This window comes from Centroberyx affinis, unplaced genomic scaffold, assembly GCF_046629955.1.
Source record: "Centroberyx affinis isolate AG114_WGS23_722 - 3 ecotype Tasmania unplaced genomic scaffold, CSIRO-AGI_Caff_v1 ptg002929l_1, whole genome shotgun sequence".
In the NCBI taxonomy this organism is placed as follows: Eukaryota; Metazoa; Chordata; class Actinopteri; order Beryciformes; family Berycidae; genus Centroberyx; species Centroberyx affinis.
Window position 1 is genome coordinate 219406 of NW_027281048.1, and position 17246 is coordinate 236651.

At 43.6% G+C, this 17246-nt stretch overlaps 1 pseudogene; it reads left to right on the forward strand.

The window, feature by feature from the left end:
• Nucleotides 1-2736: 2736 nt before the first annotated feature.
• LOC139658552 (ATP-sensitive inward rectifier potassium channel 12-like) lies at nucleotides 2737-4666 on the forward strand (annotated as a pseudogene).
• Nucleotides 4667-17246: the final 12580 nt, after the last annotated feature.

The window sequence follows — 17246 nt, forward strand, 5'->3', positions numbered from 1 at the left end:
CTCCTTTTTTCTGTAAATGACATTACATATTATGGTGACATCCTGCGATGCCATAATCTCTTCATCTTCATCTATATTTTTTCTACACTCCCTCCCACCACATACACTTCCCTCCTTTCCTCGCATTTTCTTTCTTTCTTTCTTTCTTTCTTTCTTTCCTTCCTTCCTGCCTTTATCCCCCCCCTTCCTTTTCAGATCATCGGGTCTCAGATTAAACAAAAGGGCTTAAATCAGGTCGCACAACGACTGGCCGCCATCTACCTTTCATATTGTTGTTTGGATTGGGAGATTAAGGAAATAGTAATCTGGTATTTGACAAGGGCTTCCTCTATACTTTTCTTTGCATGGGATTATGCTGTAATGTATGTTGATTTGATTCCTCTGACGTAGCAGAGAGAGATACGTCAGACTGTGGCGTTCCTCTGAGGTTATCCTGGCATAATGTGTTGCTGTTTGTTCCTGTCGTGTTGGAGAGGTTTTGGTGTGCTTCTTGATGGAGTGAATGGAGTCGGTGTGTGTGTGTGTGTGTGTGTGTGTGTGTGTGTGTGTGAGTGTGCGTTTGTGTGTGTTCACTGGTCTGTGTGTGAATAGTCTGAGGTCTGGGTTCCCTCAAGAGAGACTCGCGACATGTCAACCCTCTCCTCTCCTCTCCTCTCCTCTCCTCTCCTCTCCTCTCCTCTCCTCTCCTCTCCTCTCCACTCCTCTCCTCTCCTCTCCTCTCCTCTCCTCTCCTCCTCCTTCCCAGTTGTGTCACATAATAAACCATCACCACACACACGACACAGTGAATCAGCCCCGTACAGAGGAGAAAGGTTCCTATGGAGACGGCTAATAACTATGATCAACCATTAATTACTGCAACTCTCCCCTCAGGGACTAGCGGTTCCTGTCAGCTGAGAAAAAAATAAAAGCCATCGTCCAGGTATATGCTGACAACAGCTGGGTGCGCGAGTTGTAGTGTCTTCTCAGCAAAAGTTTGTTCTTGTTTATTTATGCATACAATTAATTGTACGTCTACATTTTGGCCACATTCACGTATGCTCTTGAACATTATGACGGAAAATAGAAATGAAAATAGGCCTTATGGAAGTTTCTAAATGTCGCAAGTTCTGTTTTAGTGTAATGTTTACAAACATCATAAATTATAAAATAAACCTTTTATAGCCCCAAAAGTACACAAAAACTCACGTTTAGCTGTCAGATATTCTCAGTGCTTCAACCTTCAATCCCATAAATCACTATGCAAACAAAGCAACAAGTGGGGTGAGAGTGTTTCAATAGGACTGCATACTGCAATTATGGATTAGGCCTTTGAGAAGCAATAGACATACTGACATTTGAATCAGTTATTAATAGATTTTGCAGTTTTGCTTGGCAGACACCAGCGTTGGCATGCACAAAATCATATTCTTGACTCTTGTAATGAGTAATGGCTCTTGTTCTTACTGGATTGATTTCAGTAAAATGTAACTGCAGTACAACACTATCTCTCACTCACTTGCCTCCGTTGTAAACCTCCTGATCCAAATAGTGAACTGTGAACTTTATTATCCGTTACTGATCCCACTCATGATGTCAGCGGCAATGCCATGGGGCTGAGCTGTGTGACGCGGCATGTTGGCTCGCCTCTTTAAGAAGCCTTCAAGAAAAGGTGATGATATCACATAGATGCGATTGACCAGCTGTGAGTGTGACCGAGTTGACGTAATCATCTGACCTCTTGGGATTATCCTGGGATTATCCACCTAGCCAATTAGCAGCCAGTTCACAACATCTGTCCTGGGTGTATCGGGAAAAGAAGTCCAGCAGCATCACACAACAGTTATCCACACAACAACATGACACTGAATCCCATCAAAATCTGTGTGTGTGTGTGTGTGTGTATGTGTGTGTGTGCGTGCGTCTGTTTGTGTTTATGCATAAGTGCTTAAGTGTATTTCTGTGTGTGTCAGTGCCTGTACTTATTATTGACATCACAGCGATATTGAACAGAGCCTTTTAAAATGCAGTTGTCAAAAATACTCCCAAGACAATCCATTACTGCCTTGATTAATGCTGCGCTTTCAGCTTGCTCACGTCAGCCAGAGTGATGCACGCACCAATAAAAAGTAAAGCACTAATGCCGTTTTGTTTTGCGTACGATTGACCTTCTATTGGTTATGCAACCTGGTGCTTTTTGGCTCTCCTGGTTCCCAGCTTGCTGACATAATAAGCCGAGTGAAGTCACCCTCTAACCTTGTCATGAGGCCAAACCGCAGATCAATTGTTCCTCTAACAGTAGATTGCCACTGATTCATCTCTTTTTTAGACCTTTGGCCCTTCCATGCCTGTCTGGTTTTCCAACCCCAGTTGGCCTGAAGGTCCCTAAGGCTAACCACTAGCAAGGACCTAATCGAAATGCTTTCATTACGCATAACTGTCTGCTCTGCTTTATGCATGAGGGTATGGCCAAAATTTGCAGTGAGGGATTTTTGATTCTGGTGATGTTTGGTGTTGTGGGTCCAGGAATCAGCCCTTGTTAACCTAATTTTTGTTTGTTTTATTTTGTGATTGGTTTGAAAAAGGTCCTTGCCCTGTACATATCAAACGTGTGAAACCTCTGAGGTTTGAAGGGTGACGAATTATCCTTTGTGTTCCCTTTCTTCTCAGAAAATGTATCATCAGGAGGCAGTGCTGATATCTGCTGTGAGACAGACCTGAGTCCATACTGCCTCCCTGTCCAGTTACAGTACTTTAATGGTTGGAACTGCCCGCCCCAACCTACATTACTGCCCCCGCAGACACAGCCTGATGATCACTGGTGCCATGGGAGCGGTGCGAGTCAACAGGTAACAAGGGATGGGAACAATGTCAATGACTGCAAGTGTTTCCTTAGTTTATAGTGCAGTTGTCAGAAATATTTAAGACTACCCATTATTATTTGGAGGAAAACCAAAACTCCATCCGTTTATTATCACAATGTAAAGTTCCTCAACTCACTTTCTCCCAACTTTACTCCAGATACAGCATCGTATCCACAGATGAAGATGCCCTGAAGATCTCCACCCTGGGCCTCCACAACGGCCATGGGCCTCTGACGCAGCAGACACTGGCAGGGGCCCGCATGGGGGGTGAAGGAGGAGGAGGAGGAGGGGTGGAGGAGGAGGAGAGTGTCCAGGAAGTGAAGAAGCAAGAGGGACGTTATCCCTGAGAGTGAACAGCGAGCCCATCATCCACAACGGTCGTCGTACCTCCCCCTCCTGCCGCCTGGGCCTGGACCTGGGCCTGGGCCCTGGCCGCCTGCGCAGCCCGCTTCGTGAAGAAGAACGGCCAGTGCAACGTGGTGTTCAACAACATGGAGGACAAACCGCGACGCTACCTGGCTGACATCTTCACCACCTGTGTGGACATCCGCTGGCGCTACATGCTGCTCATCTTCACCACCACCTTCCTCCTGTCCTGGCTGATGTTTGGCCTGGTCTTCTGGGGCGTGGCCCTGGCCCACGGTGACTTTGACCTCCGAACCCCACTGGGGCAAGGGGAACCGCAGGGCGCCGTAGATGAAGGAGTGGACGAATGGAGGCCGTGTATCCTCCACGTCCAGGGCTTCATCGGAGCATTCCTCTTCTCCATCGAGACCCAGACAACCATCGGATATGGGTTCCGGTGCGTCACCGAAGAGTGCCCGGTCGCCGTGGTGACGGTGGTGGTCCAGTCCATCGTGGGCTGCATTATTGACTCCTTCATGATCGGCACCATCATGGCAAAGATGGTGCGGCCCAAGAAGCGGGCGCAGACGCTGCTGTTCTCGCACCACGCCGTCATCGCATTGCGCGACGGCAAACTGTGCCTCATGTGGCGCCTGGGGAACATGCGCAAGAGCCACATCGTGGAAGCCCACGTGCGCGCCCAGCTCATTCGGCCGCACGTGACGTCGGAGGGCGAGTACCTCCCGTTAGAGCAAACGGACATTGACGTCGGCTACGACGACGGGCTGGACCGGCTGTTTCTGGTGTCGCCCCTGGTGGTGGTGCACGAGATCAACAAGACCAGTCCTCTGTACGGCCTGAGCCGCACCGACCTGCAGAAGGAGGACTTTGAGATCGTGGTGATCCTGGAGGGGATGGTGGAGGCCACGGCCATGACCACTCAGGCCCGGAGCTCCTACTTGGCCAAGGAGATCCTGTGGGGCCACCGCTTTGAGCCCCTGGTCTTCGAGAAGGGGGACCGCTACCACGTGGACTATTCCCGCTTCCATAAGACCTACGAGGTGCCGTCTACGCCTCAGTGCAGCGCCAGGGAGCTGAGCCAGATGACCGGCCGCGGCGGGCAGTCCTCATCCTCCACCTCGACGTACTCGCGGTCTCCGTCACCATTTGCCCCGCGGGCGGCCCGCCATCTTCTGGCACCCCACTCCCCCAGCGCCTTCTGCTACGAGAATGAGGTAGCCTTGTGCTGCGGGGAGGAGGAGGAAGAGGAGGATGTGAAGGAGGAGACAGGGAGCCCGGGTGGGAGAAATGACAGAGAGGGAGAGACGAGAGATGACGTTCACTTGGGGTTCAAGGAAAGGTTCGTGGAGGAGCAGACGGTGGAGATGCTGTGTGTTCTGGACATAGAGAGTCAGATTAACTTTGACAGACTACAGCCAGCCCTACCTTTATACATCAGCAGAGAGTCAGGAGTTTAAAGCCAATCAATGGGTAATGGCTGGAATGAACTATGTGCCCTTCCATTTGTTTTCTCTCTTTGTCTGTGTGCATCCAACCAAAGTACTGAAATAGTGTAAAAAAAAAAAAAGAAAGATGGACAATCTAAATCTAAATTGTAAGTTTGGTGAAAGAGAAGGAGAATTGTGCAACTGTAACAAAATCTGCACAGCTTTAGCTCATAATTTGCTGTGGTTTCAGGTATTGTACACTTTTAATTATAACATGCATCGGCAGCCTACTTTGAAAACATGGTGACCAGCTATTTCTGAGTTCTCTGAAATCATGAGGCGTTTTGAAAACATGCTTTCTTGTTTTATTCAATATGCCATTGTGTATGATCTACAATGAAGCTTTTTATTTTTGATTTCCATTCAAATTTTTTTTTGTAAATATGATGTGCTTTTGGTTTTGTTTTTTTCAAAATGGTCACTTTAGCTCAGATGTATACATCATGTATACATCATATACAGATAAATGTTATGAATGAGAACGTTCTTCACTTCCTTTAAAAGAAACATGGCAAAAATGCTCATTTGGGTGAATGAGTTCTGCCAGTGTGCACCATTTATTTTCTCAGTGTAAAAAATAAATAAGCAATTTCTGTATTTAGAACCTATGGCCACTTCTGTCTTCCTGTTTGAGGTCTGTTACTGTTCACGTTTGATAAATGAGCTCTTCTCAAAGTCCATTATATTTCTTAATAAGATTGGAAAACAAGTCAAGTAAAAGCCTGAACGATGAAACAGCACTCAAACAATTAGTCAATCTAACATGTACAGATGAAGAACAAGCACTTTATTCTTACTTTTATCAATAGAGGTAGACACTTTGTAACAGTGTGTTGTTTTGTATGAATAAAGCACCTAATAAAACAGCAGCATTTGCTGTTATGCTTGAATTGTCTCTGTCGAGTCTCTATGCGCATTTCCTCTCAGACCGCTGGTTTAAGGTTAGCGGTCAGCCCCATACCCATGCTGATCGCCACCTGTCTGCGATTACTCAGGTGAAATCTCACGCATCTCATTGGCTGGCTTCATTCTGGACCAAAACACAGGGTGGCTGCTCTATCTCTGTAACAAGGACAAATCCTCCTTCCCCCCCCTCCCACCTCACCTGTGATTCCTCCTTTGGAAAGCCCAAATCGGGACGCTCTTGAACAGAATTCAACTATAACTGCCACAGTCTTTAATGGCCCAGCTGAGATTATTTCTGTTTGGTTGTGTGTATATTTGTGTGTCCCGGAGAGTGAAGGACAGCTAGAAATAGATGAAACGCAAGGTAATGAGAGAGCACGTGGACAAACTGGGCTGAGGAAGGACAGACAGGGTTGAAGGGCATCGGAGAGGAAGAGAGGGACAAAGAGAGAGAGATGGGGGGGCGGGAGGTAGTGTATGTGTGTGTGTGTGTGTGTGTGTTGGTGTGGGGGGTGTAGAGGCACTTACCAGTAAAACCATCAGGAGGCACTGAAGCCCCTCTTAATGTGAGAGGATGGAGAGAGTGTTCCTGACTGTTGTGCAGGCTCCCTCAAGTGGTGGACCAGGACACCGCAGTGATGAACTGTGCTAAAGTGCTATGCCATGCTACTCTCCTTATATTAGAACCTAGATATCAGCTGGATACATTGAAGTTATGCTGTAGAATATCACAGCATTATTTTCTATGCGGATACACTAAATCCCAAACAGATTTTCTGAGGTTAAGTGGTAGATATTCTGTCTTAGTTGACATCAGAAAACTTCTTTTTTTATGCAAATTTGTAGGAAAACTAAAATCATACATGTTTTCAAGCAAATTGCTCTGAGGAACTCTTTCTATCTTTCTCTGGCTAGACTACAGGTGGTGCAGCAGTCTAAGCCTTCTATGTACTTCAGGATAAGCACAAACGATACATCAGCTGGCCGAGAGTCTGCAGGTTTTCATTTCAACCAATGATTACAGCCGCTGATTTCTCTGATTAGCACACCTTCAGACAGAGAGGAGGAACTAATCAGTGAGATCTGTGGTGAGCTGCTGTAGCGATAGGAATTGGAATGAAAACCTGCAGACTCTCGGCCCTCCATGGCGCATTTGCCCATTCCTGCATTAGATCATTATTTTAATTCAATAACAGAGACGGTGAGCAGGATACTTGTTGTTTTCCTTCACATTTGCACTAAGATCCACAGTTAACAAGAGAGATAAATGATAACAAAAGGCATACAATTTTGCCCTCTTTTCTGATGTTTTGTCCTCATCACAAGGCAACAAACGAGGAAACACAACATCTCGGCTCCAAAACTTTGCGTAGGCGTAACAGCTAAACAATCTAGGGGGAAACTCCCGCAATCATCTTCCTCTCCTGTAATCTAATCATCCCATCTCTGATGCCGTTAAATGTCTCGTCCCATTTCAGCCTCACCCAGCAGTCTCCCCATCACTCTGCTGTCGTCCCTTCCTCCTTTCCCTCGCTCTTCTCTCTGATGCCAGCTAATTAACCAGATCGTCCCCCCCCCCCCCCCCCCCCCCGTCATCAACATCCCGAAAAAAGAGCAGCTGGGCGACCTGTGTGACCTTAAGACTGCTAATGACCGACTAGGATCTCGCCTGATAGGGCAGAGTGTGTGTGTGCGTCTTCGTGTGTACACTTATGTTTGTGTGTGTGTGTGTGTGTGTGTGCTTTCATGTGTGTGACACCCTGTATATCTGTGTGCCCTCCCTGGCCTCACTGGCTGTTTGTCCCCCGGGGCTGAGCGGGCTGAGCAGCCAGCGTCGGCGGCAGTGTGTGTGCTCAGCAGGGGACAGTATTTAGGCACTAAGTGCTGCGGTTGGGGGATCTTTGATTCCATAATGAGCTGTTGTGTGTGTTGTGGAGCCGTGAAGCGGCTCGCTGGGGGGGGACAGAGGAGCATTGTGTGCAGCACAGCACAACACAACACAACACAGCAGAAGAGGGCTGGCTAAACTGGGTTGGGAAGCACCACAGGGCAACATCTTCTGTCTGTCTGACTGTCTGTCTGCCTTCTTGTATCTGCATATATTTTTGTTTCTCCTTCTTTACTTCCCTTCAGTGCAATTAGTCAGATTTCAACAGTGAACAAAAAAAAAGTGACTTCCTAAATTTCTATTATTTATTTATATGCTATTTATTCTACTTTCCTTTATATACTATGTCTACAAAATACCTATTCCCTAAATTTCTAATTTACATTTTTTTGTACGCTACTTTTTTAATTTTTGTGTTTGTTATGTTTAATGTGACCTATGTGAGTAGCCCACCAAGTTCAATTTCTAATTATATGCAGACTTACTTGGCCTGATTCTGATTCTGACTATCGCACACCTGTCTGCTTATCTTTTTGTTCACCTGTTTGTCTGTCAATATGAATGTCTGTGTGCCTGTCTATCTGCTTGTTGGTCTGTCTGTCTGCCCGTCTGTCTGTCTGTCTGTTTGACTTTCTGTCTGTCTGCCTGAATGTTTTGTCTGTCTGTATGTTATTCTGTTTGCCTGTCTGTCTACTTTTCTGTCTGTATGTTGATCTTAGTGTTTGTCAGCCTGTATTCTTCTGTCTGTCTGTCTGTCTGTCTATAAGTATGTGGCTGTCTCTGTTTTTGTGTGTGTCTCTCTCTCTCTTTTTCTTTCTCCCTCTCTCTCTCTTCAGCTGTGAAACTAATAAATTCACATCTTTCTGCTATATACAGTGGGTGAGACATCTACACGCATCTGTCACTGCACGGAGTTATCTTCACGCAACAGAATAATGAGGTTGCTCATGTGTTTCAAAAAAAGAAAAAAAAAGACAGACGTGAAGAATGCTGTAAATCTCCATATTTCTCACTCTCTCCTTGAAAATCCCCCATCTATCTTTCTGTCTCATTCCCTTTTATCTCTCCCTCTGCTCAGCCAACAACAGAGTCTTTCATGCAGCCATCTTGCCCTCAGACCCCTCAGGCTCTCTCTCTCTCTCTCTCTCTCTCTCTCTCTCTCTCTCTCACTCTCTCTCTCTCTGTCTCTCTCTCTCTCTCTCTCGCTCACACAGACTAATTAAATGTTCTGAGAAAAACTCATGATTGGAAGGTCTGTTGCTGCTCTCTCTCTCTCTCTCTCTCTCTCTCTCTTTCTCTCTCTCATAAAATACATATTTAAGACATTGCTCCACATTGCATTTGATATACTGTAGCTATTTTTGCAATCAAGACACAGCATTTTTTCCATACCAGCATATTACTTTATTTGTGGTTTCAGATCACTGAACATACAGATACATCTCATCCAAAACATTGCATATTTCCCCTCCTTGTCGCTGGGAGGTTTCTTAACATTTGACAGCAATGGTGGGGAGCTGAAATGTAAATTTGTTTGCTAATTACTTTTAGCAGTGATGTCATCCCTTTTCCTACCCCCTAAATTAGCCTCTGCTCTTGTCAACATAACAGTGTAAGCATGAATAAGCATAAACCGCACAGTGGAGATTATACAGAGAAAGAGATTAGACCTGGGTCAAGCAGTATTTGAAAATTAATCTTGCCATTTGTTTTAGCCTAGTTGCAGTACTGCATGGTACCGCAAGGGTTTCCTAGGACTTTACCATGAGTACCAGTATGTTTAGGAATAAGTTACCATGAGAACGTTTTTGAAAGACAATTTAGTTCACTTTTCTGTGGTTGACAACTAACTTACCTGACTCTCTGACTCACCCCCAAACTGCACCCAACTAGTAGTCCAAGGAGGATAAAACAAATGCCCAAGAATTATTTGTAAATACTATTTTCCCTCGGTCAAATGTAAATGTTCAAATGTTCAGTGAAAAGTGAGGAGCTGATGACATCTGATGCCAGCTCCTCACGTCTACCCTTTCCTTCCCACATAGAATCACAAATACACAAACTCATCACAAAATCTTAATGAAGACAGGTGTGTGTGCGTGTGTGTGTGTGTGTGTGTGTGTGTGTGTGTGTGTGTGTGTGTGTGTGTGTGTGTGTGTGTATGTGTGTGTGTGTTTAGGAGCCTGTTATGGGCCAAATGAAGCTGCATGCAAGCTCATATGCAGAACCATAAGCTCTTGCTTAATTGCTTTTTTTGGATGACTATGTTGATTGAAGAAAACCTCTGGGGTCAAAAGATGCCTGAAAGTTCACCTGGGTCCCTGTGGTCCTAATCTATATAATCTAGTTTAGTTTAGTTTAGTTTAGTTTAGTTTAGTTTAGTGTGAGAGTACAAACCCACAGAGAGACAGAAGATACAGACAAGAAGTTATAAGACAAAGAGGAATAAAAACCTCACATTTTCTTTCATAATTGTCAAAAATAAACAAACAAACGTCCAGTGACTCGTTCAGGTTTCCAAAAGTATCATACCACTATTACATATTTATATAGATACATTTATATAAGCAAAACATTTATAAATTGAATCAGACATAAAAACATATTTCAGTGCAGTCAAATTTGTATATCTAAAAGAAGGAGCAATTCCAATCCTTAATTTTAGCATCTTGTTGTTGTGTGTTATTGCTGCTGCAGGGCACAAAATGGGCACTGGAAGTGTTGCCAATTGGAACAGACAGTCAACATCCGACACGTATGTGTGAAAAAGCGTGACTGAACCACTGTGCTGGCATGTATGACTGAGGAGCAAAACAGTCGTCGAGTCATGATGTAAATGCCACTATTGTCCATCTCACCATCATCATCATCCTCATCATCTTCATCATCATCATACCCTGAGTTTCAACATCCTTCTGCATGTGAGTCAGATGCACAATTTAGTTTTCTCTCTCTCTCTCTCTCCCTCTGTCTCTATCTTTCTTTTGCTCACTCTCTTTCTCTCTCCCACTCAATGTGATTCTCCTCGCTGTTTCTCGTTAATTCTAAAAGTCATTTCTGTATATCTCTCTCTCTCTCTCTCTCTCTCTCTCCCTCTCTCTCTTGCAGTTACAACTGAGGTAGGGGCAGAGAGAGACGCGGACACAGCAAACCAGCAAACAATAGGCCATTCATGGTGCCCTGCAATGCAATGATGATCCTGCTCTGCCCTCCATCCCCTCCTCTCCTCCACCCCCCCCCCCACCCTGCACCAGCCTCCACAGCTGCACAGGAATGTGGTCCAACAAGTTACCCCCCCACCCCCCCACTCCCCACCCCCCTCCACCACCACTACCACCACCACCACCACCTCACCAGCACCACCGCCATCGCAAACCGAAGCCAACCCAGCCTCGACCCCCTTTTTCCCAAATACAAAAAAAAAAAGAAGAAGACGAAGAAGGCAAGAAGCGAAGGGTGGGGGGTGGGGGGGGGGGAGGACTCTGCAGACAGAACACAAAGAGAGGATTCATGGTCGGTCACATAGACTCCCAGCAAAAAAAAAAAAAAAAAAAGAGGGGGACCCATTTAAGTGTGGTGCAGCTGCACTAATTCACTGGGTGAAAATGGGCGAAAACGAGTGACAAAGGTCAGATAGGAGAATCATTTTTTATTCATCCCTACGGGCGGCGTCTCGCTACATCATACGACTATAAATCACAGCTGCTTAAAAACTCACTCGTGATGGTGAGTCAAGTAAACAGCAAACACAAACACCTGCATCCCTTGGTGTTGTTAAAACTGGGAACAGTTACTGGGACTGTATGGAAGAACTTCAACGCTTCAAGCACGCATTCAAAAGTAAAGTAAACTTGTGATCCATCTCCTGTATCCTTTCGAAACACTGGTCCACGTCCCATCAGGGGTCTCGGTCCAGAGGTTAAGAAGCTTTTCATCCATTTTCCATCTACATGTTCTTATCCCAGTACTCAAGATGGCGTCCGGCCCAAGCCACTAAGCCGCAGCAAGTCATTCTGTGATCCGTGGTTATTACGTCCATCCTTGACCCTTGAATCCTCTCTGGTTTCAAAAGATTTCAAAGCATGAAGACGAGCAGGGGGATTCTGTCAGTGGGCCAGGTGGCTTGTGAAATCACCACACAGCTCTAATTATAGAAGAGGGATATGAATCGATTGGTGGCAGCAGTTAATAAGATGTACGGCCGAGTGTGAGAGTCGCAGTCAAAACATTTGAGTCACATGAGGTTCAGCAGTATTGAAACCGAGTCTTGGAGTTGGAATTCCCCGGGCAGGCAGGCAGAGATCTGACCCCATCCGGTTCTCACACAAAGCCCTGAGAGGCTTCGGCATTTATGAATTACATACAATGTTCAACTCAAACACTGTGAAATACAGAGGCAAACCAAAGTATAAGAGGAAAAACACTGCATCAGGACTGTGGAGATTTCAGACAGAGCTTCTCAACTGACAAGGAGCATCAATAACGATATCTGACACTAGAAGAAAATATGCTAATGTCCCACTCTCTGCCATTCGTGACATATAATTTCGGAGCCTATTGTCGCGTTCGTCATCATTTGGGATAAATGACGGCATTCATTTCTGCCCAATGTGCCTATTGACATGGGAATGAATGCTTTCCACCAATTATACAACAGTTTAATGCAGAATGTGACCCAGCCTGTGAATATTTGACCGCTGTGCGTGCTTCCCTTATCTGCATCCCTCTCTCCCTCTCTCCCTCTCCCTCTCTCTCTCTCTCTCTCTCCCTCTCCTTCTCTCTATCCATCGTCAGATTTCAGGAATTTCCCCGGGGAGTTGTTCATATATTAAGGCCAAAGCAAAAGGGCATACTCTCTCTTTCTCTCTCTCTCTCTCTCTCTCTCTCTCTCTCTCTCTCTTTCTCTCTCTCTCTCTCTCTTTCTTTCTCTCTCTTTCTCCCATTCTCTCCTTCTTTCTCTTTTTCTCTTTTACCTTCTACCACCTGACCATCAGATCACCTAATTCCCAGTCTATAAACAGATGCCGCTCATTCCTCTGAAATAAATGTATTTACTCTGATCAGAGGAAAGCGTGTTTTTTAATTCGAAGCTGGACACAAACCTGAACTAAAATGGCTGCCCCCCTGTCTGTGTGTGTGTGTGTGCACCTGAGGGGTGACTCTTTGACCTCGCTCCTGATCATGAGATCCTGTCCTCCCATCCTCGCCCCTCTCCCCCGGGAGAGGGGCGAAAGAGGCTCTTGTGACACAGCGGTCTGTGCGGCCATAGAGGCCCATTACTGCAGTCACATGGCAGGTTAGCACAGGGATGTATTGCCTGTGGATAATGGGACCATGTGAGCTCTATTTTCCAACAAGTTACAGCTGCCCCGAGGCCCGAGATGGCCTCATACACAACACAGAAAATGTCAGAAAATGCATGGGAGTTATAGCTTGGGAGCAATATGTAATGTTTCTGTTTTTTTGGATGATGAGAGTGAAATAAATCATCTAAAAGTTAGATTTGGCTGATATTTGCTCTGTAAATTTGGGTAACAGGTGGAATATTGGGGAATTGTTTCAATCTTTTTGAAACAAGTAGGCTAAAAATGTCTTAGAAACAGAAAACAACACGGCAATCTATGTAAAAGTCATCAATGAATTAAAAGAAAAACCTACATGATCAATTTTGTTGTCCCTTTAAATCAATGCTGGATGTCCATATTACTGCATTAACCCCTTTAGATTAAGCTGAAGTGACTTCTGGTCCAGTTGCTTCTGTTCTGATTGATTCTGTTAAGGTTGACTATAGTTTCAAGTTTGAAAGGTCATCATATTTATGAAGTGATCAAATGTTTTGTCACTGAACTGACTAGTCCTTGCAAATAGAGATAAAATAGTGGTATATTTGAAATGCAATACAGTAGAGATGCATAAAAATATAAAGTTCTCTGAAATCGAAATAGCCTACTTAAATAAAGTATCTGAAACCTTGACTCAGCTACATAATTTGAATGAAAACTAGAACTCCCTCCTGCTCAATAACAAAAGACCTGCAGGCAAACTTGAAACAAACGTCAACAGGCACATTTCAATCGGCTATATCATTTTGAGTTATAAACTATGCATTCACCAAATTATTAATAGCTGCAAATAAAAACATAATAGGCTTTCTTGTTAAATTGTCTTAAAGCAACGAAAATAAGGTTCATAAGCGTTTTAACAGCCTTCTGCGGCCTGCCGGGAGGTGAATTAGGAATTTATTAAAAAAAAAAAAAAAAAGACGCTTCACTTCATTTTAGGAAAGTCCACTTATTTCTTCGTATTTGATTCATTAAAGGAAATAAATTTTATTGCGTAACATGAAATTGGATTTCCTAAAATAGGCCTAAAATAGGACATTAGACGTCACATTTTGAAAAGGTTTTGTAAGGCCGTAAGGACTTTCCCCTCCTCTGCAGTTCAATAATCAATCAATCAAATTATTTTATTTTATTTTCGTGTCATTAGTAAATGGCCCATCCCACATGGGATTACATGACACACAATTATAACAACATAGCCTATAAGACCCAGACTTCCAGGTCACTCAATGAAATAGCGCTGGTTATTATATTTCAATACATTATCCTAAATTATCTTTGGAGAAAAAAAATCTCAGCTAATAAAACATTTCAATAGTTTGTAGCTTTTCAGGACACGGCGGTCCTTTTGAAGAAAGAATAAAAAAGAAGTTTTAAAAAACAGTTGATTTGACTATTTACTCCCTGTTCATATTTGATCAAAATTATCTATGAAAAACATTTTGGCCCTGAATATAAATGTTCTTGCTTTATAGATTCTAAGATGCGGACGGCCGCACATTTAAATCAGAAAAAAAATCCATGTCCTTAGTTTTTGTATTTTCAACACTTTACTTCTTAATTTTTTCAATAAGATTTGTTTTTTTTCTCAATGGCACCCACAATGCCCGTATGAAACAGAACTACAGTTATCCTATAATACAATTTTGAAAGAAAGCAAAATTGTCTTTAGGCCTATAGAAATATTACGCATAGGACTATTACAGGATTATTACAGTGATACCAGAGGAAATTAAAAAACATGAAATGCGATAAGGTAATTATAATATTACTACTGAGTAAGACATAATAACTCCCTTTTATAGGACTATCACAGTTACACTGTAGGAGATTAAAAACAAACATGAAATCCGTTGAGGTCATAATAAAGTTAAAGTCACTATTGAATACGGCAGAAATACTATAAGTCCCTATAGGAATATTATAGTGATACTATAGGAGATAACAATTCATACGGTGAGGTCATTCTAAAGTAACCACAGACACTTTATAAATCCCTATGGGAATAGCCTATTATAGTAATTTTTCTTAAGGGTAAAACCTCAGTGGATTAAACACGATATTCCTACATTCTATTGGGGAAAATGAAATTAACTGTATTTCAGAATAGAATGTATTCATTAAAGACACCTCCTCTGAACACGTAAAGCGGCACATTGCTCTGACAGTAAGCAGACTCCCTTGGGGGGCACATCTGAATCTTACAGCTCTCCCACCGCACTGACAGTATAACCACAGCTCCGTCCTTCTGGCCTGCACGAGCCAGTGAAAAACTGACAGAACCACACACACATCTCTGGACACTTTCTGCAGAAAAACACAACAACCTTAATTCCATCTATTGGCCTGCACTCAGTATATAAAGACACTCACATCAAGCCTAGGAGGCCTCAGGATCCTGCAGTGTTGCATGGTTGGGTCGGTGGGGTGCAGCATGCAGGTCGCAGCCCCCCCCCCCCCCCCCTCCGCCTCCTCCACCCCCTCATCCCCCAACCACCACCCCACCATCAACACCTCCAAGGCCCGAATCCAGGTGCCGGTTGGGGTGTTTGGAGATATAAAAGTGACGGAGCAGGAGGATACAGAGAGAGGTCCGCGTGTCCCGTCTGAGCCAGAGCATTTTCTATGTGTGTGCCACTACTGTCTATGCTCGGACATAAGGGGAGAAAGACGCACACATCGCTCTCTGTTATCAATTTTTTCCAAGTTTGCAGCACAAAACTGCTTTTTGTTCCCCATTTTTTCATTTACGAGGGTTAATGGAGAGAGGCTTGGGCGTTTGATCACATGGTTACAATTCACCTGAGATGGAGACAAAGAGAGCAAAGACAGAGACGAGAGGGAGAGGGAGAAAACTGAGACACGGACTCAACATGAGAGGCATAAGGGAGACACAGGGGTTATTGTTGCGTTTATTGTGCGTGTGTGTGCGTGCGTGCGCGCCTGTGTGTGTGTGTGCGTGTGTTTCGGCGTGTGCGTGAGATGCTGTAAAAGTCCCATTCTCTTCATTCCCAGGCCGCGCTTAACGGCACAAATTGTACATGCGTGTACAAATTGACTGTGAGTGTATCATGCAGTGTAAAATTCCACTTTTCTTCTGGTAGAGCCTTGATGTAAGCACGAAACAATTCAAATAAACAACATAAGATTTTTTTTATTATTATTAATTATTTACAAGAATTTGGTAACTTGCTTTTTCATTGAGGAGAGTCTCCACACTCATGTTAACAGTACTCAGCTCATCTTTTTTTATTTCCAATCTACATGTATTCTTTTAGCAGCAATTTCTCTGAATACAGCCTAAAATTAGACCGTAGAATCGGCGAATTAAATAAATTCTGGTGTTGAGTGATTGAAACAATTGCATCTTGTGAGCAGCTTCAATAAAGTTAGTATCCCCTTCATCAATTAAACTTCTAATTTGAAACACTTTGAAACACAGCAGCTCCACAATGCCTTATCCTTTCCAACTTAGAGAGTGCGGGGCCCTCCGAGTTAAATGATACGAAATAGTCGCATCAATTGATTATACTATAATTCATCATATTGCAGGCTAGTGGGCTGTGATAAAGAATAGCAGAAATGCGTATAGCCTACAAATATTTCTTGAAAAAATAGTTGGCAATTAACGATTTAATTATGGTCATAGACAAAAAATGTAGATGCTGGATGAATTAATATTAGTTTACATTTTCATATAAACTAGGATAAACCAACATCCAGTGATGTAGTGGTAACAAAAAAAAGAGCGTAAACTATGGACCAACAACCACAATGTATTTTTATTTACCATGCCCTTTACATATTCAGAACATTTTAAAAAATATTACTTATTAATTTAAGAAGATTATATTTTCATATAACTTCTATCTGTCTACTTTTTACTATGTAACCTAGGTAGGCCTAGTAGATTTTTTTTTATCATACAGATTGTAACTCAAAAGGTGTAGCGTGGTATATGTTTCCTGTATAAAACGCATGGTAAAGTGATTGTAGGTGGGGTTGCCCTCCCATGCATCCCTCCCTAAATTCAAACTATACAATCCCATCCTGATTTTTTGAGAAACGTCGCATAATTTGACCACAAATAACTCTCCTCATAATTGTTTATTTGTTTGATATAACATGTCAACACGTCCAACAAAGCTGGCCTTCTTTTGGCTCTAAATGGCTGCACTGTAGAGTCACTTAAGCCACTCCGATGTAAAATCTCACCTCTTCTCATTGGAAATATTCACGGTGACGGACAGACAGGCATTAACAGTATATTACTCTCCTCCAATCAAAGAGCGGGAGGATAATTAGAGGGCCAATAGGAGCTCGGCCTGTGTGCCGGGGGGCGGGGCTAGCCGTGTGTTGGAATGCTGCCTCTCTGGGAATGTTTTCCACTTTCAATCACTTTTTTTTTCTCCCA